This window comes from Lepus europaeus, chromosome 18 (assembly GCF_033115175.1).
Source record: "Lepus europaeus isolate LE1 chromosome 18, mLepTim1.pri, whole genome shotgun sequence".
Classification (NCBI taxonomy): domain Eukaryota; kingdom Metazoa; phylum Chordata; class Mammalia; order Lagomorpha; family Leporidae; genus Lepus; species Lepus europaeus.
In genome coordinates, this window is record NC_084844.1 from 25,231,398 (window position 1) to 25,254,234 (window position 22,837).

Genomic DNA, 22,837 nt, shown 5'->3' on the forward strand with positions numbered 1-22,837 from the left:
GGTCTATTTTTGATTTTATTTAATTTTTTGACAGAGTTAGACAGAGAGACAGAGAGAAAGGTCTTCCTTCCGTTGGTTCACCCACCCAAATGGCTGCCACAGCCGGCGTGCTGCGCCAATCCAAAGCCAGGAGCCAGGTGTTTCCTCCTGGTCTCCCATGCGGGTGCAGGGCCCAAGCACTTGGACCATCCTCCACTGCCTTCCCAGGCCACAGCAGAGAGCTGGACTGGAAGAGGAGCAACTGGGACAGAATCCGGTGCCCCAACTGGGACTAGAACCTGGGTTGCCAGGGCCATAGGCGGAGAATTAGCCTAGTGAGCCGCGGCGCCAGCCTATTTCTGATTTAATAAAACGTTAATCCCAAATATGCTTATATACTGTAATTAAAGGTATAAAACAAAAAAGAGGGGCAGTCATTTGACCTAGCAGTTAAGCCACAGGTTATGACACTTGTATTCCATATCAGAGGGCCTGGGTTCAAATCTCAATTATGACTCAAATTCAGCTTCCTATTAATGCACACTATGGGAGCAGCAGATGATAGCTTAAGTACTTGGGTCCCAGCCACCTATATGGTAGACTCAAATTCAGTTCTGGCTCCCAGTTTCAGCCTGGCCCAATTAAAGCTAGGGAGGGAACCCTCATATGAGAGTGCTATCACTCTCTCCTCTCTCCCCCACCAAGATGGCAGAAAATTGTATGTAGTGTATCAGCAGGAGAACCCATACAACACTACTTTAATACTGGCTCCTGCTGGTAAAAAACTGGCTCTGCACTTGAGCAATACAGATCTAAAACTCTACCAGTAGTCACATTTACTCAGTTCTACTTGAAGAGAAAAGCAGTTGGGTTCAGTTTATTCTGTCCTAGAAAAAATTTAAAAACTAAATAATGGGGCCAGTGCTGTGGCATAATGAGTTAAGCCTCCACCTGTGGCACTGGCTCTAGTTCTGGCTGCTTCCCCGCTAATGACCTGGGAAAGCAATAGAGGATGGCCCAAGTACTTGGACCCAGGGACCGACATGGAAGACCTGGAGGAAGCTCCTGGCTTCAGATCAGCTCAGCTCCAGTCACTGCCACCATTTGGGAAGTGGATCAGTGGATGGAAGACCTTTGTCTCTATCTCTCCTTCTCTCTGCCTGTAACTCTACCTCTCAAATAAATAAAAATAAAATCTTAAAAAAAAAAAAACAACTAAATAGTGTGGTGTGTATCAGTGGTTACTGTCTGTAAGAAAGGTTGGACTCTAATCCTAAGTGGTAATCTACTAGTCAAATTGCTTTACTTCTAATATGATTTTTATATTCTCTCTTTGCCTCGCAAATAAAATGGCCAAAAAAAAAAAACAAAAAAAAAAAACCTTTTTAAAATCAGATGTAAGGTGTGGTGGGAAAATGGCTGCCTGCAATGCCAGCATCCCATATAGGTGGTGGTTTGGGACCTAGCTACTCCACTTCCAATCCACTCCCTACTAATATGCCTGGGAAAGCAGCAGCAGAAGATGGCTCAAGTGATGGCCCCCTGCACCCACCCATGTGGGAGACCGAATGAAGCTCCTGGCTCCTGGCTTCAGCTTAGCCCAGACCCAGCTGTTGAAGTAATCCTGGGAGTCAATTAGCAGGTGGAAGATCTCTCTCTCTCTCTCTCTCTCTCTCTCTCTCTTGTTCTGCCTCTCTCTTCTTTTTTTTTTTAAGATTTATTTATTCAAAAGTTAGAGTTACACAGAGAGAGGAGAGAAACAGAGAGGCCTTCCATCTGCTGGCTCACTCCCCAATTGGCCGCAACGGCCGGAGCTGCGTCGATCCGAAGACAGGAGCTTCCTCTGGGTCTCCCACGGGGGTGCAGGGGCCCAAGGACCTGGGCCATCTTCTACTGCTTTCCCAGGTGATAGCAGAGAGCTAGATCAGAAGTGGAGCAGCTGAGACTCGAATCAGTGCCCTTATGGGATGCTGGCACAGCAGGCAGCAGCTTTACCAGCTATGCCACAGAGCCAGTCCCAACTCTGCCTTTCAAATAGATATTTAAAAAGAAAAAGAAAAAACAAACAAACAAACAAACAAAAAAAAAACCAGGAGCCAGTGCTGTGGTGCAGCGGGTAAAGCCACTGCCTGTGACACCAACATTCCACATGGGTGCCGGTTCAAGTCCCGGCTGCTTCACTTCCAATCCAGCTCTCTGCTATGGCCTGGGAAAGCAGCAGAAGATGGCCCAAGTGCTTGGGTCCCTGCGCCCACATGGGAGAAGCTCCTGGTTTCTGTCTTCGGATGGCACAGTTCCAGCCGTTGTGGCTATCTGGGGAGTGAACCAGCAAATGGAAGACCTCTCTCTTTCTCTCTCTCTCCCTCTTGCTCTCTGTAACTCTGCCTTTCAAATAAATAAAATGAATCTTTAAAAAACAAAAACAAACCAGCTACTGGTTTTAACCTATTTTCTGGTCCAGTCTATTAAGATCCCAAATGAGGCAGTTGTAGTTTGAGTGGCTCACTTTTGGCTGCTAAGTTCCATTGCTCAAAACTGCCCTCTGCTCCAACTGCTCACACAGCCCCCCAGCTTAGGTCCTAATCTCTTCATGTTCAGACTATTAACAACAGCCATTCTGCCGCTCTCATTTTTTTTTTTTTAATTACTTTATTATTTGAAAGAGTTACAGAAAGAGAGGTGTCATTCATTCTGCTGGCTCACTCCCCAAAAGATCACACGGCCAGAGCTGAGCTGTTCCAAAGCCAGGAGCTTCTTCTGGGTCTCCCACGCCAGTGAAGGAGCCCAAGAAGTTGGGCCATCTTCTGCTGCTTTCCCAGGCTATGCAGAGAGCTGAATCCTAAGTGGAACAGTCAAGATTCAAACCTGTGCCCATATGGGATGCCGGCACTGCAGGGTGGGGCTTTAACCACAGCGCCAGCCCCGATCTGCCTCTCTCTTTTTCAAACCACCCTACACAGAGATCTTCTAAAATAAATTGTCCTAAAGAATCTGGATCATGTAACTCCCTAGCGACAAAATTTTCATTGGTTTCTAGAGCCTTGGAAAAAAGCACAACTCCTTCATAAAGAATTCAAAAGCCCTTCACTAAGCGAGCCCAGAGGGCTTTTCCACTTGGGCCTCCCAAACCTCTCCCCTACCTAACTTACTCATGGTATTTGTCAAATTCATCTAGACTTTTCCCACCTCCTTCCTTCTGTCCACGATACTCCCTCTGGCCCTCTGGCCCTCCACCACTACAATAAAATTCTAGTCATCTTTCAAGCTGTTGCTTAAATGCCCCTTTTCCTTGAAGCTTTTCCTGGCCACCTGGTAAGAAGGGATTTCTCCTCCTTAACCATCTGTAACAGAGCCACTCACCTAACACACAACATCTTGATTGCAACTGTTTTTTTTTTTTTTTTTTTTAATTTTATCTCTCCCCACTACAAGCTCTGAGGGAAAGAAAAGAAATCTACCCTGCCCTGTGGCACCTAATGTGATGCTCTTCACACTGGCGCTCCCTGCAAAGTCAGGACAGGTTTGCTCAGGCCATTAGTCTGAAGGATGTAGGTGACACATGCTATACTTCTTCCCTCTTCTTTGCCTCTGCGAAACGAAGATGTACTTCCAATTTAATGTGGTTTTCATGGAATGCCAAGTTACTCAACACACTTTTGTTTCCTAGAATGCTTAAGAAGATTTTATTTCTTTAAAAATATGTAGTATGCTAATGGAAGGAATTCTTAAGAATTCCCTCTAACTCAGGAGGAAAACTGATTTTTAAAAGCCTCATCTAGGCCGGCACCGTGGCTCACTACGCTAATCCTCCGCCTGCGGCGCCAGCATACCGGGTTCTAGTCCCAGTCGGGGCGCTGGATTCTGTCCCAGTTGCCCCTCTTCCTCTGCTGTGGCCCGGGAGTGCAGTGGAGGGTGGCCCAAGTCCTTGGGCCCTGCACCCCATGGGAGACCAGGATAAGCACCTGGCTCCTGCCTTGGGATCAGCGCGGTGCGCCGGCCACAGCACACCAGCCGCAGTGGCCATTGGAGGGTGAACCAATGGCAAAAGAAAACCTTTCTCTCTGTCTCTCCCTCTGTCCACTCTGCCTGTCAAAAATAAATAAAATAAAAGCCTCATCTACTTGACATTGCCAATTCCATTCTCCCCTGCCATAAACTAAATTGTTTCAAGGAATGGTTTAAATCAATAAAGTGAGGGACTGGCATTGTGGCACAGCGTGCTAAGCTGCCACCGGTGATGGCAGCATCCCATATGAGCACAGGTTCAAGTCCTGTGGCTGCTCCACTTCCAATCCAGCTCCCTGCTAATGCACCTGGGAAGGCAGCAGAAGATGGCCCAAGTGTTTGGGAGACCAGGATGAAGTTCCTGGCTCCTGGCTTCAATTTGGCCCAGCCCTAGCTATTGCAGCCATTTGGTGAGTGAACCAGTGGACCGAAGATCTCAATCTAACTCAGCCTTTTAAATAAATAAAAACAGATCCTTTTAAAAAAATTATTTTAATCAATTAATTAATACAGTAAGCCTGGGTGCCACAGTTTGCCTTGGGAGGGATTCTTGACAGCAGCAGTGTGGAGTGAAAGCCACCCACGTCCTGTCCTGTCCACAACGGTATTCTGCCTCAAGGCCAGCACTTGTTTTCTTCGAGGACCCTTAAATACTTCAAGTTCTAACAGCCAGCCAAACCATCTAGCATAGGAGATTCCTGACTACCAGTCTCCATTAACAGTTTCTTTTCTGATCAACAGAAGTCGGCTATTGTCCATGTGCTCCTGGACACAGGGGCCTGCTGTCACCTTGAAGAGGGTACCACTGTGCAAGCACTACACTCATTGATGTTATAAATCACGTTTCTGCATGGAACACAAGACAGCTGGGGAGAAGCTCCTCGGCCCTACCTTAAAATGGCCTAGGGCAGGACTGTCTGTGAATGTCAGAAGATAATTTTTAAAGATATTAATGTCAAAGATAACATTTGTTTAAATACAAAGATCAGATACATTATACATAGCACATACATATGTACAACATATGTTCTGACTAAAATTAATTTATCTATGAACAGACAGCCAAGCTGAAGTGTCGAGTTCTTCCAAACAGAAAACAGATTATCAGCTGAAAAACTAGTGAAACCTGAATTGAAATTTAGCTAGTCATAATAAACCAATGTTAGTTTCTTGGTCTTGAGAAACACACCATGGTTATGTAAGACTTAATCAATAGGGAAACAGAGCGAGAGATACACAAGTACTCTCTGCGATTTTTCTGTAAATCTAGGATTGTTCACATTTTAAAAAATTTAAAGAGAACTTATTGCAATAGCATAAACTGAATTATAATCACTTCAATTAAAACATTTTCTTTGAATTAAAAATGGAGGCTACTTTATTAGTTTATTTTTCTCAAAAGTGAGGTTTTTTTTTAGCTGCATTTTTAGGCTTTGATATTTTTTAAACCTTCTCAGGTTTGCTTGGTAAAGACTATCAATTAGCAAATGGGCTTGGTTTTTTCACCAGAATCCATGTACAAACATGTGTGAATATGTTTTCTGGCATAAATCCCAAACCGACTAATGCCAAGATAACCTGGCTGACTTCTGACATTAACTGGCAAGGCTGATTAAGCTCTAACACCCTGAGAATATGGTAAAAGCTTACTAAAGCAGTTCAGCACTCTTCTGACTGTGAGGTGTGCAGATTTTTGGACCCAACCATGGGAAAATTCACTAAGATAATAATGCCACAAGTATAAAAAGATGTGTGTGCAAGGACACCCAGTAAAACACTATTCATTATAACAAAAATACCTTGAAGTATAACTTGTTTTCTTCGAGAACCCTTAAAAACTTCAAGTTCAATACACACAGACACTGGCATACCATGTAGCCATCCAAATGATGATACACATATTCGTATTAACTGACACAGGCAATATGTTCACATGGAAAAATAAAGCTCACGAACACGCGAGAATGGGATCATGCAATCTCACGAGGCAAGACCATGATCACACATGTATGTGCGTGCATTCAGACTGACAGATGTCTCCAGATAGCAGTGAAGGTATAAAAACGATACTTTTAATTCTTTCATATTTTTCTGTATTCCCTAAATATGTTTCCATTTTTATTTATTCATTCTCTTTTCATTTGAAAGGCGGAGAAACAGAGAAAGATCTTCCATCTGCTGATTTACTCCCCAAATGTCTGCAACAGCCAAGGCTGAACCAGGCTGAAGCCAGGAGTCCAGAACTCAATCTGGGTCTCCCAGGCGGGTGGCTACCTCCCAGTGTGCACATTACCTGCAAGTTGGATCGGAAGCAGAGGAGTTGGGATTCTAATGAGATGTGGGCATACCAAACAGCATTTTTTATATATATTTCTTTGAAAGGCAGAGAGAGAAGCGGGGGTGGAGAGAAAGAGAGAATCTTCCATCCACTGGTTCACTCCCCAAATGGTCAGAACAACTGGGCTGGGCCAGGCTGAAGCCAGGAGCCAGGAGCTTCTTCCAGGTCTCCCACATGGGTGCAGGGGCCCAGGCAATTGGTTCATCCTCCCCTACTTTCCCAGGTGCATTAGCAGGGAGCTGGATCGGAAGTAGAGCAGCAGGGACTTTAACTGACACACATATGGGATGCTGGTGCCATAGGCCATGGCTTGAACCTGTTGTACTATAGTACCAGCCCCCAAGCAGCATCTTAACTGCTATGCCAAAGGCCCACTCCTAACTAGTTTTAAAATAGATATATATAAGGGGCCCAACGCTGTGGTGTAACAGGTTAAGCCACAGCCTGCAGCACTGGCATTCCATATGGGTGCTGGTTTGAGTTCCAGATACTCCACTTCTGATCCAGCTCCCTGCTAATCCACTTGGGAAAGCATGGAGAATGGTCCAAATCCTGGAGTCCCTGCATCCACAGGGGAGACTAGGATAAAGCTCGTGGCTTTGGCCTGGTCCAGCACTGGCTGTTGCAGTTGTTTGGGGAGTGAATCAGTGGTTGGAAGATCTCTGTCTCTCCCCTTTTCTCTGCAATTCTGGCTTCCAAATAATTATTTTTTAAAAATAGACATATATAATGTTTTCAAGAAAAACAAGAAAGCTATTCTTTTTTGATGCTATATAAAAGCAATCTGCTTCACACCCAAATAAAACATTAAGGACAGCAACTATATATATATATATATATATATATATATATATTTTAAAAAAGTGTTATTCATTCATGACAAATGGAAAAATATTTGTAACGAGGGGATTTCAAAAAGTTTGTGGAAGGGCCAGCACTGTGGCTCAGTAAGCCAATCTTCCACATGCAGCACTGGCATCCCATATGGGCACCAGTTCGAGTCCCAGCTGAGATAAATTTGTTTTGATGCAAAAAAATTTTTTAAATTCATGCATAGGTTTTTCATAATATATATTTTCCACAAATTTTTTGAAGTCCCCTGGTATTAGACACTGTGTAAATTATAACCCTTGATAGTTAAGAAACAGGGGCCAGCGCTGTAGCACTATGCCTGCGATACTGGCATCCCATATGGATGCTGGTTCTAGCCCCGGCTGCTTCTCTTCCTCTCCAGCTCTCTGCTATGGCCTGGGAAAGCAGTGGAAGATGGCCTAAATGTTTGGGTCCTTGCACCTGTGTGGGAGACGCAGCAGAAGCTCCTGGTTCCTGGCTTTGGCTCGGCCCAGCTCTGGCAGTTGCAGCCATCTGGGGAGCGAAACCGTGATGGAAGACCTTTCTCTCGGTCTCTACCTCTCTCTGTAACTCTTTCAAATAAATAAATCTTAAAAAAAAAAAGAAAGAGTTACAAAAATATCAGCCATCTGCCAAAAGATTCTAGGTTGTCAATATCAACTACAACACTGGTTAAATAATTTTAGCTTTATAGCTATAACAGATAACATCGAAGTACTACTATGTTTAGTTCCAAAGGACAAATTTACAGTTTCAAATATCATTTTAGATGGATTACATTTATAAATATACATACTGCTTATAGAGTTTGTACTTTAGCTGAGATCAGTCAATTGATTGTTTTGCACAAATACAAACCTCTCCTCCACACTTATTACAATGCCTGAAACAAAAAATGGCCTGGAACTTTCTTATAAACACCCATACCATGTGACCTAGCAATCTCCCATCTAGATTTTACCCTCAAGAAATAAAAGTTTATGTTCACTAAGAAACCTGCCCGAGAATGTCTATAGTGACTCTGTTCATAATCACCAAAAACTGAAAACAATCCAAATGTCCTTCACATGATGAGTGATAAACAACCAGTGGCGCGTCGGTACAATGGAGCATTACTTGGCACTTAAAAAAAAAAAAATGAGCGACCGACTATTGACACACACGCAGACTTGGGTGAAGCTCCCAGGTACTACTCCGAGAGAGAGAAGCCAGTCTCTAAGGGCCACATGCTGCACAGCCCTCTTCCATCTCTTCTGCAGAAGACCAAACCACAGCGACAGATGACAGACCGGTGGTGTGCCAAGGGGGGGCCGATACTGTGGCACAGTGGGTAAAGCTGCCAGTAGTGCCACCATCCTACGTGGGTGCCGGTTCGAATCCTGGATGCTCCACTTCCAATCCAGCTTTCTGCTGTGGCCTGGGAAAGCAGTAAAAGATGGCCCAAGTCCTTGGGCCCCTGCACCCAGGTGGGAGACCCAGAGGAAGCTCCTGGCTTCAGATCAACACAGCTCCAGCTGTTGCAGCCAATTGGAGAGTGAACCAGTGGATGGAAGACCTCTCTCTCTCTCTCTACCTCTCCTTCTCTCTCTCTGTGTGTAACTGACTTTCAAATAATAAATAAATAAATCTTAAAAAAAAAAATGCCAAGGGACAGCAGGAGGTTTTTTTTTTTTTTTTTTTTTTTGGGGGGGGGTGTCGAACTGTTCTGGATCCTAATTGTGGTGTTGGCTACACAACTCTAAATACGCATCGACAGCCACAGACTCGTACACACATCAAAATGCTGACTTCACTGTACATTAAGTCTCTTACTTCTGAAAGCCAGAAACACTTAGGTACTAATTTTAAAATTAATTTTCCAATTAGTCAAATAAAATAGCTTAATGGGTCTGCGCTTAAAAAAAATTCCAATGCCAAGAAAAGAACACATTCAACTTGGCAAATTGACATAACCTCACTTTGTCTAAATTTTCCTGCTGGTAAAATGAGGATAATAACACCTACCTCAAAGGGTTACACGATGAGTTAGCGGTAAATACCATGCAAGGGCTTGTTAAGTAGCACATGCATACACACGGCACATACAACTTTGGGTACAAAAAGGAAACACAATTCCAGTGGGGCAACCAGGAAGTTTGTTCTTCCAGAAGACCAGGTTCTGATCAGGGCTTTTCAGTTGTCTCTGAAATGCAGCTCAAGTCCAGGGTCTGATCTTCACACAGAGGTGACCCCTCACTCTGAGTTCTTGCTGTAGTTTTATTCTGGAACTGCTTTACCCATGTAAATTATTGTTTAAACCAGGCTCTGAGTCAAAGGAAGCTACACTACTCTTCTACATATTCATCAGTCCTCTCCGCCTTGCCTAACATAATAAACAGGTAACTGTGTGCAGACGTGTGTTAAGCAATAGTAGGTGTCCCACCTCTTAGAAGACCATAGCTTTAAGTGTTAGGCAAAATGTGATCCAACCTTAACCCTTTCTAGATTTTTAAGAATTACCCCTCTCTCAGGAACAAGTAAGATCACAAACACAGCGACTGTTTTCATGCCACTCTTCCTAGCTTTCTACTTCAAATCCATACCTCTGAGCATGGCTTTTACCACTCCCCTCCACTCTGTTTAATCCAGTAAGCCTTCTCTTCAGCATCTATTTCAAGGAAACACTTTTTGTGGAGCACTATTTAGGGCAGTGGTTTTTAAATCTACCTGTCCCAACTCAGTATTTCTAAATCCAATAGAACAGAGTAAAAACCAACCGGCTACCTCACCGCTAGTAAGGCTGGGTGCTGTTTCGTGAAGCTTTTGCTTCAGGTGTGGGTGTGGGTGTGGACAGGAGGGAAGAGGTGCGGGCACGCAGGCGTGGCTCCACACCGTGGATCATGGTCAAAAAGTTTGAGAAATACTGCTGGAGGCAACTAAATAAACAGCAGTTCTCGAATGGGAACAACGCAACCCTACAACAGTCAGCTTCCGCGGACGTGGCTTTTAGTGTTCAGTGCAGCTACTGGCTTGAAGAGACTTAAATCATCTTTAAAAAAAAAAAAAAAAAAAAAAAGTCTGACTTCCCATATGAGGTAGCAAAAGCATTCGGGCAAGACTGGAAGGCAGAGCAAACCTCTTTTGGAAACTGACTACAATATCTGACAAGGTAGAAATGGACGTGCACATGTTTACTTCTTTGCCACAACCTGACAGGAAGAAACTTGCCATTTGAAATTAGGTAAGTTTTTTCTACTACACATGTAGTTTCCAAAATCCAACATTTTATCACTTGGAAATATTTTTTTTTGAAACTTACCAAACTATATAAGATTTTTAAAAATTGTATGTTAAATAACAAAGTATTTCTCTAGGGGCAAAGCAAGATACACATTAGAAACAGAAATAAAGATTTCTCTGCTTTTAAGAAGTTATAGCTCTCAATCTTTGCTATGTATTATCTATAAAGACTTTTGTGAATAACCTTTTGAATAAAAGCTGCATTCCAAAATAATTTGGCTTTATAAACTAGGAGACTATAAAAAAGCCCATTAAAAAACATTATTTATCCACTGAAACTTATACTGAGGTCTTCATATTTAACTAACATGATTTATAAAATTACCTAGTTTATTTCTTCTCGAAAGTAGGTAAGTGGAGCAGGCGTTGTGGCATAACGGGTAAAGCCACCACCTTCAGTGCCGGTATCCCATATGGGCGCTGGTTCGAGTCCCGGTTACTCCACTACCCATACAGCTCCCTGCTTTGGCCTGGGAAAGCAGTAGAAGATGGCCCAAGTCCTTGGGCTCCTGGACCCATGTGAGAGACCTGATAGAAGCTCCTGGCTTCAGCATTGGCCGTTGCAGTCATTTGGGGAGTGAACCAGTGGAATGGAAGACCTCTCTCTCTCTTTGGCTCTACCTCTCTTTGTAACTCTTTCAAATAGATAAAATAAATTTTTAAAAAATTAAAGGAAATTTTTTTGATCAAATGCAGTCTTTAATAGAAACAATGCTGTCTGAGTAGTGACTAAAGTGCATGGCCGAATTACATTCTATTAATCAACTGGTTGACAATTCTACCAAATTCCAAAAGTATTCAAAACAAGTCTAACTATATGTAAGTTTTTCATGTTGCTGGTTAGAACCTTGGAGTTCCAAAAAGTTTAAATACATGGCATCTATAAAACTTGTATTAAATTGGGGCCAGCACTGTGGTCTAGTAGGCTAAGCCTATGCCTGCACGACGGCATCCCATATGGGCACCGGTTCGAGTCCCAGCTCTTCCACTTCCGATCCAGCTATGCTACGACCTGGGAAAGTACTGGAAGATGGCTCAATGGCTTGGGCCTCTGCACCAGCGCAGGAGACCTGGAAGAAGCTCCTGGCTTCAGATCAGCCCACCTTGGGTTGTTGCGGTCATTTGGGGAGTGAACCAGCAGATGACGACCCCAACTCCTCTCTCTTTCTCTCTGTAACTCTACCTCTCAAATAAATAAAAAATCTTTAAAAAAAAAAGTATTAGATAAAATTTTTTTAATGATTTGCCATGCCGGAAAGGTAGTAAAAGAACTATTTAGCAGTTACAAAAACCTTATTATATTTGTGATAATTATTTTTAAAGGAATTTTCCATCAATTTAACCTTCTTTATTTAAAGATAAAAAATACAAGGTTTAGTCTTGGTCTTTGGAATTCTAATATTGTGAAAAATCTTTGAGAATATACTGATAATAAGGTTTAAAACTATTCTGCACCACTAATTATTTCAGTATTTAATCTCAAATAGGACACTGCAGTTTCCTTGTGGGGGAAACATTCTAAATTGTTTTTTAGATTAATAGATATACATTCACATTTGTCAAAATTTTTAAGAATTTATAGTGGACAAAGTAATATTACTCAGACAAAAACCAGAAACAACCCAAATTTTCATTGATGGCAGAATGGACAATTATAATTTAAAAGTATAAATAAATTATTAAACATGCACATGACTAGTTTCATGAATAACTAGTTCTGTTGGTTGTGTATATGAGAGTAACTGTTGTCATACACAACAACCTGGATGAATCTGATAAGCATCATTCTGAGCTCACACAGCCAGATATGAGTGAGTACATACTGTAGTCCACTTACACAAAGTTCCACAACGCAGGAAAAACTACTTTGTGACGGCAGAACTCAGGACAGTGGAGGCCGTGGCAGAGCAGGCACAGGGAGAGCAGGCGAGAGGCTTCTGGGATGGTAAGAGTCCATTTGCTGTGCTGGGTGCTGATGACACAGACTGAATTCCCTGAACTGCATACCTATGATTTCCCTACTTCTCTATTTGTACTTTAATCAAAAATTTACTTAAAAAAATACAGTGAAGCCTCTCCTGTCAATCCAGCTTCCAACCACCCAATTCATCCCTCAAGAGACAACCAATACTACAAGTTTGTTATGGAACTAATAATTCTTATAGTCACTCTCCCACCACACAAACAGCAGCACATGCCACACACTGCCCTGTAGCTTTTTCCTTAACACTAGAGTTTACAGATTTTTTTCCATAGCAATATAGTTTCCTCATCTTTTTTTGCAGATATATAATATTTATTCTGTTGTATGAATATACACCAACTTAACTAATACTATACTGACAGACATTCAGGTTATTTCCAAAGTTTTGATGACTTAATTTTAATTTAAATGACTCGGTACACTAAAAGGAAAAATGTGGGGCTCTCTGCAATGATGAACTTTCAGAAGCAAGGTAATTTCAAACTCCAGCTTTAACAGTACTTAACACAGGAAAAGTCCCTGGCTATCCCTGTCTCGGTATTAAGAGGAAAACATAGATTTTTTTCATAAAATTGAGATCACAAACTCTCTCCCCTCCAAAGCAAAACGAAAACACAACTTCATTGCATTTCATAAGTGTTCAAAGGCTCCTACTATCACTTTAAATACATGAAATGAAACATTCAAAAGGGCAAAAACAATTCATCAGGGCCCAGTTACACTGGTTAAGTCTTCTCATTCTGTAGGCCACACAGTGTAAGAAGCTGTGTTCCACTGAATCCCCAAAACAATCAAAATTTCAAAGCTGAAAAGCATAAACGTATTAGAGACAAAACCACCTGACACTGCATATCCTTGTTTAACCTGGCAGAGTCATAACCCTCTGTCGGCACACGCACAGCAAAGAGCAAGGAACCAGGCTACGCACACATTCTTTCCCACCTCTTCTCAATCAACAGCCCCTGCTCACCACATACTCATTGGTTTTTCAAAAAAAAAACAAAAACAAAAAACTGGCTGAAGCCACCAGCTATCTGCCAGGGGTGGGGAATTTTTTTTCCACCAAGGACCATTTGGATATTTATAACATCATTCACTGGCCATACAAAATTATCAACTAAAAAATGAGCCTGCTCCAGCTGGCGCCGTGGCTCAACAGGCTAATCCTCCGGCTAGCAGCGCCGGCACACCAGGTTCTAGTCCCGGTTGGGGCGCCGGATTCTGTCCCGGCTGCCCCTCTTCCAGGCCAGCTCTCTGCTATGGCCCGGGAGTGCAGTGGAGGATGGCCCAAGTGCTTGGGCCCTGCACCCCATGGGAGACCAGGAGAAGCACCTGGCTCCTGCCTTCGGATCAGCGCAGTGCGCCAGCCGCAGTGCGCCGGCTGCGGCGGCCATTGGAGGGTGAACCAACGGCAAAGGAAGACCTTTCTCTCTGTCTCTCTCTCTCTCTCTCACTGTCCACTCTGCCTGTCAAAAAGTTAAAAAAAAAAAAAAAAAAAAAAAAAAAAGAGCCTGCTCTAGATGTACTGAATTTCAAGTCCTGCCTGCAACTGCATTGGCAGGGCCAGGTCACATGATTTTGCGAGCCGTGTGGGCCCACAGGCCGGGTGCTCGCCACCATCAGCTACGTCATCTGGCTTCAGTGACCCAGGAGAAAGAATAGCTAAAAAGAAAATAGCACTCTTCCCCACAAAGAGAAAGTTTTACTCATCAAAATGTATTGTAGTTGAGGGAAAAAAATACTAAATCACTTAAATTTTGTTAGTTAAGCACTAATAACATTAGAGAGCTGTTATTATTACACATTCTGGTCAAGATTAAGTTTTTTCAGGTGTACCACAAAATCTACAGCAAGCAAAAGACCACCATTTGCCAATCTCTCCTTATCAGCAATCCAACATTAACAACTTATGGCTCAAAAATAAGACAACGAGGATTAGTAGATTGTTTCAGCCAACCTAAGGCATCACTGATGGGTCTACCCCGCCTGAAAAGCAGCCAGGTAACTCTGTGGGCTCAGACCTGTCTAGTGCTACCCTGCAAATATGACAGAAGAACTCAATTCCAGAGCAACCTAAAAAATTCTTTTCTTAAAGCATCCGAGAGGGAGAAGGAAGGGTGTGGCAGGCGGGAAGGGGCCCATCTGCTGGTTCACTCTTCAAACGCAGGCAAGGCCAGCAGCCCACAAGTCAATCCATGCGGCTCTCCCATGTGGGTGGCGGGAACTCAGCTGCTTCAGCCATCACCGTCTCCTCCACAGGGTCTGCACTAACAAGGAGCCAACCCAAGTACTCTGATGTGAGATACAGGTGTCTCAGCCTTTTAAGGAGCTCTAGGCATTGGATAGAAGTATATGGCAGGGCCTTAACTGAATTCACTTTTCAAAGTATTCAATCTCTTAAACCATAAAGAGGAAAAAAAAGGTCATATTTTATCATAAAACAGTTTTTAGCTAAAAACTAAGGGAATGAACTACATACACAATCTACAGGCCTAAAGCAGAGTTGATAAAATCTGACTAGATTAAGGAACCTTACTTTTCTTTCTTTCTCCCACCAAAGTTAAAAATGTATAAGGTACTCAAACCTACCGCCCTAATAAACAGTTCATGATCAAAGTCTCAGAAAAGCAACGGGAATTCTAAAAGAAAATGTTCCTAAGTATTTTTAAAAATCAAACATAACTGCTGAATAAACAAACAGATTAACTAAAATAAGCAACTGATGTCTCCACTGATTCTACCAAGCACTTTATGGCTTGCATTAACCATGAAAATTTACACAAGGCTTTGCACGTGATTCAACTCTGGACACAGAACTCATTGAGATACGTTAATGTCCTAAAACATGCCTTTCACCACATAAGCTCTGAATAGGCTTAAAACAAGCACAGACTGTGGGTAACACTGTAGCATTTGGAGCTAGGTTTTATTGTCTCTACCAAGTTCAACCAGCCATAGAGCAACAAATCAAAGTTCCAATAAGCACATTGCACCTGCAAGACTTAGGTATGCTCCAAACCAAATATTTGCAATTTTTTTCATCTCAAATCTGCCCAAATGAAAGAATGCAGATTGCAGCACCAGACCGCTCAGTCTTGTCATAAGCCAAACGATCTGCAGTTTCATTCCAGCAGGCTCTGTATCCTACCATTTACTGAGTCCTTGATATGAACATATGCCAGCAACGGTGCTCAGAGCTTACCTACATTATCTCTAATTCTATCAAATTTCATTCTGCTGATGAGAAAACTGAGGCTGGGAAGGTCAAGGTGACTTGCTCAACAACGTAAAAGCCAATAGATGGTGGAGCTGGGACTTAAACCTCGCTCCATTTGGCTCCAAAGAACTATCTCCCTAAGCAAGTCAGGAGCTGCAACACCAATTCACCTCTATCAAAGTAAATTCAAGTTCCAACTGTCTGAAAGGATATCAGCTGACAAAAAGCCCAAACCCAGCTAAAACAGTGCACACAACCCAAGAGCGTCCAGCGAGGAGGTGCAGTGAGCTCCTTTGGAATAACTAGTTCCAAAGGCTACGGTTCAAAATACAAGACAATCTTTTTTTTTTTTTTTTTTTTTGGCTGTCTCTCAACTGACGTTTTAGAACAAGGGAAATGAAACTCAAAGAGTATTCACACTTTTAGTAAAATTATCTAAAACCCCTGAGAAAAGGGTGGCTCTTTTTTTAAATAGCTCACATTACCGTTTGCTTCTTCGATAGGCTTCAGACACTCAAAAACAAAATCACATCAGTAGCATTACTAATCGGCTTCTCTTCCCCTACGGACTTGAAAAGTATTTTCTTACCACACAGCAAGAGGACTTCCCACACTCAGAGCAGAAATGGAAACAGCTCTGGGTGTCACGAATCAGCTCTGCAGGCCACGGGCTGCACAAAGTGGGTGCTGCTTCCCCTGCGCCGGAGCGGCCCTGAAACCTCCCGAGGGAAGAGTGTCTGGAGGAGGGTGCTGGAGAAGCCACAGCAGCTGCTGGCGCCGAGGCTCCTGCAGGGCTTCACTGCTGTGCAATTGTTTTCCAGCTCCCAAGCTCTGAATCTGGCCAGGGGAGAAGCCTGTTCTCACGGCCATGTGTGTTATATGATCAGCTGCTCCATGGTGTGTGGGTGTTGAGGTAAGTGACTTGTTCCGCAATACCAAGCCAAGGAAGCACACCGTCAGCTGAGATGGCAATGGTCTGTCACCATTCTACGTTGACAAAGAAAAGTAGCACATTTGCAACTTTGAAATGGTTTGGGTTTAGCATAGGCAAATAATTTCCGATAGTAAAACTTCAGGTGTGACATGAATAAAAAATATAACCTATGATACAAGCCGCTTTGGGCATGTATATTAGGTAATAAAAATGCGATATTTGCAACCTCAGCATGCTTTGAAACTTCGTAGGGTACGCTGCATAATTAGTAGACTACTACTCTTCAGGTATGTGGAACAGGTTCCATGCAAGATTCTAAGGTTCCCTGACCTCCCAAAATACTAGGTGATACCATGAACCCCTCAGCTCCTTAGGACCCCCAAAATGCAAAAACTATGAAAGTCTCAAAGGACTCTTTAAATTAAAAAAAAGAATTACAAGCTCTTCAAGAGCTGGCGTCTGTGCTGATTTACCATCATTGCCCACCACACCACCATCACAAATTGGAATAAATGTCTCGATTAAAATATGTTCAAAAGGCAAAAGCTAGGTAAAGCAAAAATAGCTGATCATTTAGCACCTGCTTATTGATAGAATGGTACAAAGGTCACCCCAACCTCTAGATTCCAAACGTGGAGACCAAATTCCCTAACTACAATTAAAAATCTTCCCTTAAAACCGAATTTTAAAATGGATGATTCTGATGACATTATCACCCTCAATAAAGACATAAAGTCATATTCGATAGTTAGAAAAAGTCTTTCACAGAACAGGTGTTCTGCTATGGAAATGACAAAGCTTTCGTCTAAGAGGTCACTGTCAACCAGGCATTATAAAAGAGTGCACAAACTTTCCTGTTGAAATTTGCTACAATTAGAAGATCGTGTCAGAACACACACATTATCAAACTGGCCAAATTTAAGCAAATTCTTTGGACTTGAGTTTTAACTCCTGAAAGACTCTCACATACATTTTGTTTATACAGGAAGACAGGGAAATGATACCTCACAAATACCTAACTCACTGTAATCAAAGAACAAACACAAGGATACATACATAAGCTACTCTGCTGTTTACTGCTCCGGGCCAAAGGAACTCTAATCCCTAAAAACAAAACAAAACACAGAACTCAAGTTCCTTTCACTTTTGCGTAACACAGGTCTTAGAAATTCTGAGGTCCCAGGACCAGCTTCAAGACGCCCGTGGCTGCATTCAAAATTATGTTGTCTGTTGCACTGAGGGGCCCAAAAGCTTCCATGACCCCACAAGAAAGGTTAGGAGACGCGGAACGAGGCACTTCCAGGAGCACCAACACTCAGTGGGGAATCGCTCTAAGCAAAATTACACTAAGGAAAGGTGGCACCTATCGGAATGCAAGGTGCGCCGCGGTGGTACCAAGAGTCGCCCGCCAGCACCTCAGGGCACCACTCCGCAAAGGGCCTCCCTGGGGAACACCCCCTGGACTCCAGGCACTCGCAGCCCACCTCCCAGCGGCAGCGGCCCTCCGACCCCCTCCCCACACACACACATGTTGTCAACAAAGCGTGCGCCGGTGGCCATTCCCGGAACAATACGGGCCTGGCCACCCTCCGGAACAGAACGCAGGGACCTTCACCCCAAAGCGGGCCCCCCTTTCCTGCACGATGCCGCGACCACAGGTGCTCCGCGTGCCGACGCGAAGGAATCCCCACACCCCGCGTGTTTCAAACGAACGGGGCTCGAGCATCACTCAGGTGTCGCCCAGAGCCCGCCGCCGCGCATCGCGGTGATGATGACCAGGGGGGACGAGCTGGGGGCAATCCGAGGCACGCGCGGGCGGGCGCGGCCCGTGACCTCGGCGGCGGGAGAGCACCCTTCTCCAAGGCCGAGGACATTCCTCGGACTGGCACGAGCCGCTTCTGACAATGGATCCGCCGTGACAGGGGCTGCTCGGCTACCAGGAAGTGTGTGCGTGCAGTGGGGGGAGGATGCCCTGGATGGGATCAAAGACCGGCCCGCCCGCAAGAGGAGCACGCATATGGAACCTGAAATCCTGCAGACACTCCTGGAGCCCAGGTCCTCTCCACGGCAGACATCCCTCGACAATGAACGTGCTACGTGCAGAAGTGGTGACGGCGGTGTCACTGCCTTGGGTGTCTCCCGTCTAAGACTCTTTGCAGAGCCCGACTGGCGGTGTAGAAAGGTCCGCATTACCCACCCGGGGCGAGTGCGGGGGTGCTGGCGGCGGGCGCACACCAAATGCATTCTCTCTCCAGGCGGCACAATACTCCCCCGGGGGCCGGAGGTTCGGGCGCAAGCGCCGGGCGGGGGAGGCAGTGGGTGCAAACCACCAGCTGCAGGGCAAGGAGGACCGGTGCAAACCTCCCCTCGGCCCGCTAGCCCGTGCCGCCCCCGCTCCCCCTCGGGCCTCAGGGCGAGAGGACTCGCTGCAGAACTGCAGCCCAGCCCGGGTCCGCCGGAGAAGGGCGAAGGGGCAGGAGCGGGGTGCCCCCGGCCCGAGCTCGCTGCCAGACGAGCGCAGCGCCCGGGGCCTCCCCGCCGGATGGGGGCTGCTCCGGCCTAGTAGCACGCAGCTGCTCGGCGAAGGGCTTCGCCGGCCCGTGCGGCCCGGCCCGGGCCAGCGGACGGCGGGGAAGCGGGGGCTGCTGCCCGGGGCGCCGCCGCGACGCTGAGGTGTGCGTGGGGAAGGGGCCCTTACTCACCCGGGCCGGCCGCCTCCGCCGCCGCCGCCTCGGCCGCCGCCGCGGCGGTCCATCCCTGCGGCGGGCGCCTGTCGCCGCGGCGCTCGAGCAACAACCGCCGGCCGGGCCGGCCCCTCCCCCTGCCCAACGTCTGCGCTCAGGGCCGCTCCTCAGCCCCGGCCTCGGGCGCCGCCGCCGCCGCCGCCGCCGCCGCCGCAGCGCTACGTGGCCGCCGCTCCGACGTCTCGCGACTCCCTTCCGAGCGCGCGAGGGCGAGCGGGCCGGCGGGGGAGGGGGTGTGCGTGTGTGGATGTGCGCGAGAGGGGGCAGGGAGGCGGCGAGAGCGCGCGCGCGCGCGCCCGCGGCCCCTTCCCTCGCGACCGCCCCCCCCCCGCGCGCCCAGCAGGGATCCGACGCCTCCCTCCGCCCGCCCCTCGGCATCCCGGCCGCGGGGAGCGGCGGCGCGCATGCGCAGCCCTCGGAGCCGGCCCCGGCGCACCTTTTCTCCCTCCTGCCACATTGTGAGCGCTCGGCCGCGCAGATAACCGCCGACTCCCGGTTCCGCCCCCGCCCCTTCCCACTCCGCCCACTCCCGGGCGCCCAGGTAAAGGCGCGCGCTGCGCATGCGCGCCGCTCTCCTGGGGTCGGGGGGCGTGGTTGCTGAAAGGAAGCCAAAGTGGAGAATGGGTGGCAGCTGAGGAGGTGGGTGTTGGTTTCCACCAAGTGGTGGGTCAGGGTTAGAAAACGGTAAAGCGAAGAGATGGGCGACAGGAGGTGGAAGTGAGATCTGGAACTTGAAGAGCCGTTGGCTTAGTGAATAAAGAGCGAGCCTGTTGGGCGAGGGCAGTGCAAGTGACCCGACCGTCGTAGTGGTCCTCCGCCGGCCAAGAGGAAGGCGTTCAGAAAAACAGGTGGCCGGGAAGAGGGACGGGGCTGCGTGTGTGTGCTGGAAGCCTTGCACCTCAGCATTGTGGCTAATTAGCTATGAGTCGCTAATAGAACTAATGGTACTGTTAGCTAACAGGGCAGCATTTATCCGAGTCCAGAGCCAAGAGCGCGTGTCCGGGACTGAAAAGGACTTAACGTGCACAGAGAAGGAAGGAACCCGCAACGTGGAGGAGACCCCGGCGGCGGTTCTGAGGGGCGGAGAGGCCCTGTCCGCACTTGGTCGTGATTGAAACGCCTTCCCTTGTGAACAGCACACTCGGCGTGTTGGTGCACTAAGGCAGATCTCAGTCGATGTAAACAATTGCAATACAGATGCAGCTATTTCTCCCCAAAATAGTACACACGCACGCCGTCCCCTAGAACAGTTATGCAGGGAGTAGAAGGACCTGCGTCTGGGATAAGTGGGAGGACACTGAAGCTTCATCGACGAAAGGAGCCAAGAGCTGACTCTGCCCTTGGCCCCTTCCAGAAACAGATGCTTAGCTTTCATTGCACTTGGACTCCAGGCCCCAGACATCATCGTTTTGGCAACTTGGGGTCCCCCTCTTCAACAGTGAGTGTTTTCAGTGGGTAAATATTAGAAATGATATATTTCAGCAAGTAGAGAGCCGCTCTTCAGGCCGATCTGGAGAAAACAAGCACCAATAATACAAGGAGAGACTTAGGTGCGGCGTGAGGAGGCCCTTGCCAACCTTAGGACTGCTGGGCCCAGAACCTCTGATGGAAATACCTTGCTCTGCCTTCTTGGACACTTGCACCATTCTCTGCCCCCTGCCACTCAAAGCTTATCCTGCTAGGGAGAGGGCTGTGCAGAGTGATGGCCAAAGAAGGAAGTGATCTTCCAAGTGCCTTGCTTCTCCATCCACAGGCCGCCTCCCTAAAGGGCTGTAGTAGGGGCTGTCGCTGTGGCGTAGCAGGTAAAGCTGCCGACTGCAAACCACGTGGGCAGGTGGTTCAAGTCCTGGCTGTTCCACTCCCAATCCAGCTCCTGCTCATGGCCTAGGAAAAGCAGCAGAGGATGGCCAAGAGCCTGGGCCCCTGCTACCCCTGTGAGAGACCTGGAAGAAGTTCCTCTATCCTGGCTTTGGCCTGACTCATCCCAAGTTGTGGCCACTTGGGAAGTGAACCAGCAGATGGAAGACCTCTGTCTCTCTCTCCCTATATGTTCCTCTTTTAAATAAATAATTGGGGGGGGGGGGTGCTGCTAGTAGTGAGAATCAGAACAATATGACCTTGCGTGCAACAGGTACGTTATGGGTTTTGCAGGGAGGTCATGTCCCACCAACCCTGGGAGGCAGACAGAACAAGGAGTATTTCCAGTGACGGAATCTCAGGCCAAGGAACGTCTCATGGCTTGGCCACAGTCACCCGGTCTAATAGAGCCAGACCACAACCCAGACTCCCCAGTCCCAGGGTGCTGGTTTTTCAGAGGCTTTTGATGGGCTCACGCTCTGCTGGGGTGAAAACGGGTGCCCTTAACATGTGATGGAGAATAATTCTAAGATTTATTCCTACCTCTCTATCTCCTTTATTTAATGGCTTTCTTCCTTCTTTCTCTCTCCAGAGCCCTGGGACTCACTCCTGTCTCTCTGACGCTTTGTGAACTCATGCTTTGGAAAGCCGTAGACCTCGGGGCTGGCTGGCAGGACTCCTCTCCGGAGACTCCAGTTCTCTGCTCTCCTTTAACTCTTCCCCCTCCCCACACTTGTACCACAGGAAGGGGGCTGCTGACCTGCAAATAACAGATCACAAGGGGCTAGTTCCAGGGGCCCTCATATGGAGCTGCAGGTGCTACAGAGGGACCCATGATCACTGCAGGCGACATTTAACACTGTTATCTGACCTTATTGGGAGAACAGGCTTCTTAGATTCCTGGTTTTCTGGCCTTGGATAGTTTCCACCAAGTTTTTTCATTAGGACAGCAGACAGAAGCCAGCAGAACTCATTTTTTTTAATTAAAATTTTTTATTAAAGGTTCTATATACTTGGGGAATTTTTTTTTTTTTTTTTTTTTTGACAGGCAGAGTTAGACAATGAGAGAGAGAGACAGAGAGAAAGGTCTTCCTTCCATTGGTTCACCGCCTAAATGGCTACTAAAGCCGGCATGCTGCACTGATCTGAAACCAGGAGCCAGGTGCTTCCTCCTGGTCTCCCATGCGGGTGCAGGGGCCCAAGCACTTGAGCCATCCTCCACTGCACTCCTGGGCCACAGCAGAGAGCTGGCCTGGAAGAGGAGCAACCGGGACTAGAACCCGGAGTACCGGTGCCACAGGCGGAGGGTTAACCTAGTGAGCCGCGGCACTGGCCATACTTGGGGAATCCTTAAAATCTGTGTACATTTGGCCGGCGCCGTGGCTTAACAGGCTAATCCTCCACCTTGTGGCGCCGGCACACCGGGTTCCAGTCCCGGTTGGGGCGCCGGATTCTATCCCGGTTGCCCCTCTTCCAGGCCAGCTCTCTGCTATGGCCCGGGAAGGCAGTGGAGGATGGCCCAAGTGCTTGGGCCCTGCACCCCATGGGAGACCAGGAGAAGCTCCTGGCTCCTGCCTTCGGATCAGCGAGATGCGCCGGCCGCAGCGCCCATTGGAGAGTGAACCAACGGCAAAAAGGAAGACCTTTC

The 22,837-nt window shown here is 46.7% G+C and overlaps 1 protein-coding gene across 3 annotated transcripts in view; it reads right to left on the bottom strand.

Annotated features, from left to right (window-relative positions):
* Nucleotides 1-19,784, bottom strand: part of ZNF652 (zinc finger protein 652) — a 64,398-nt gene extending 44,614 nt beyond the window's left edge. For 2 of the 3 annotated variants that reach the window (XM_062174792.1, XM_062174794.1), the window contains exon 1: nucleotides 19,291-19,365. The gene's annotated coding sequence lies outside the window, so the exon portion shown is untranslated. Of the gene's footprint in view, nucleotides 1-19,290; nucleotides 19,366-19,768 lie in introns of those variants that run through there. The other variant, XM_062174793.1, reaches the window with a different exon arrangement.
* Nucleotides 19,785-22,837: the final 3,053 nt, after the last annotated feature.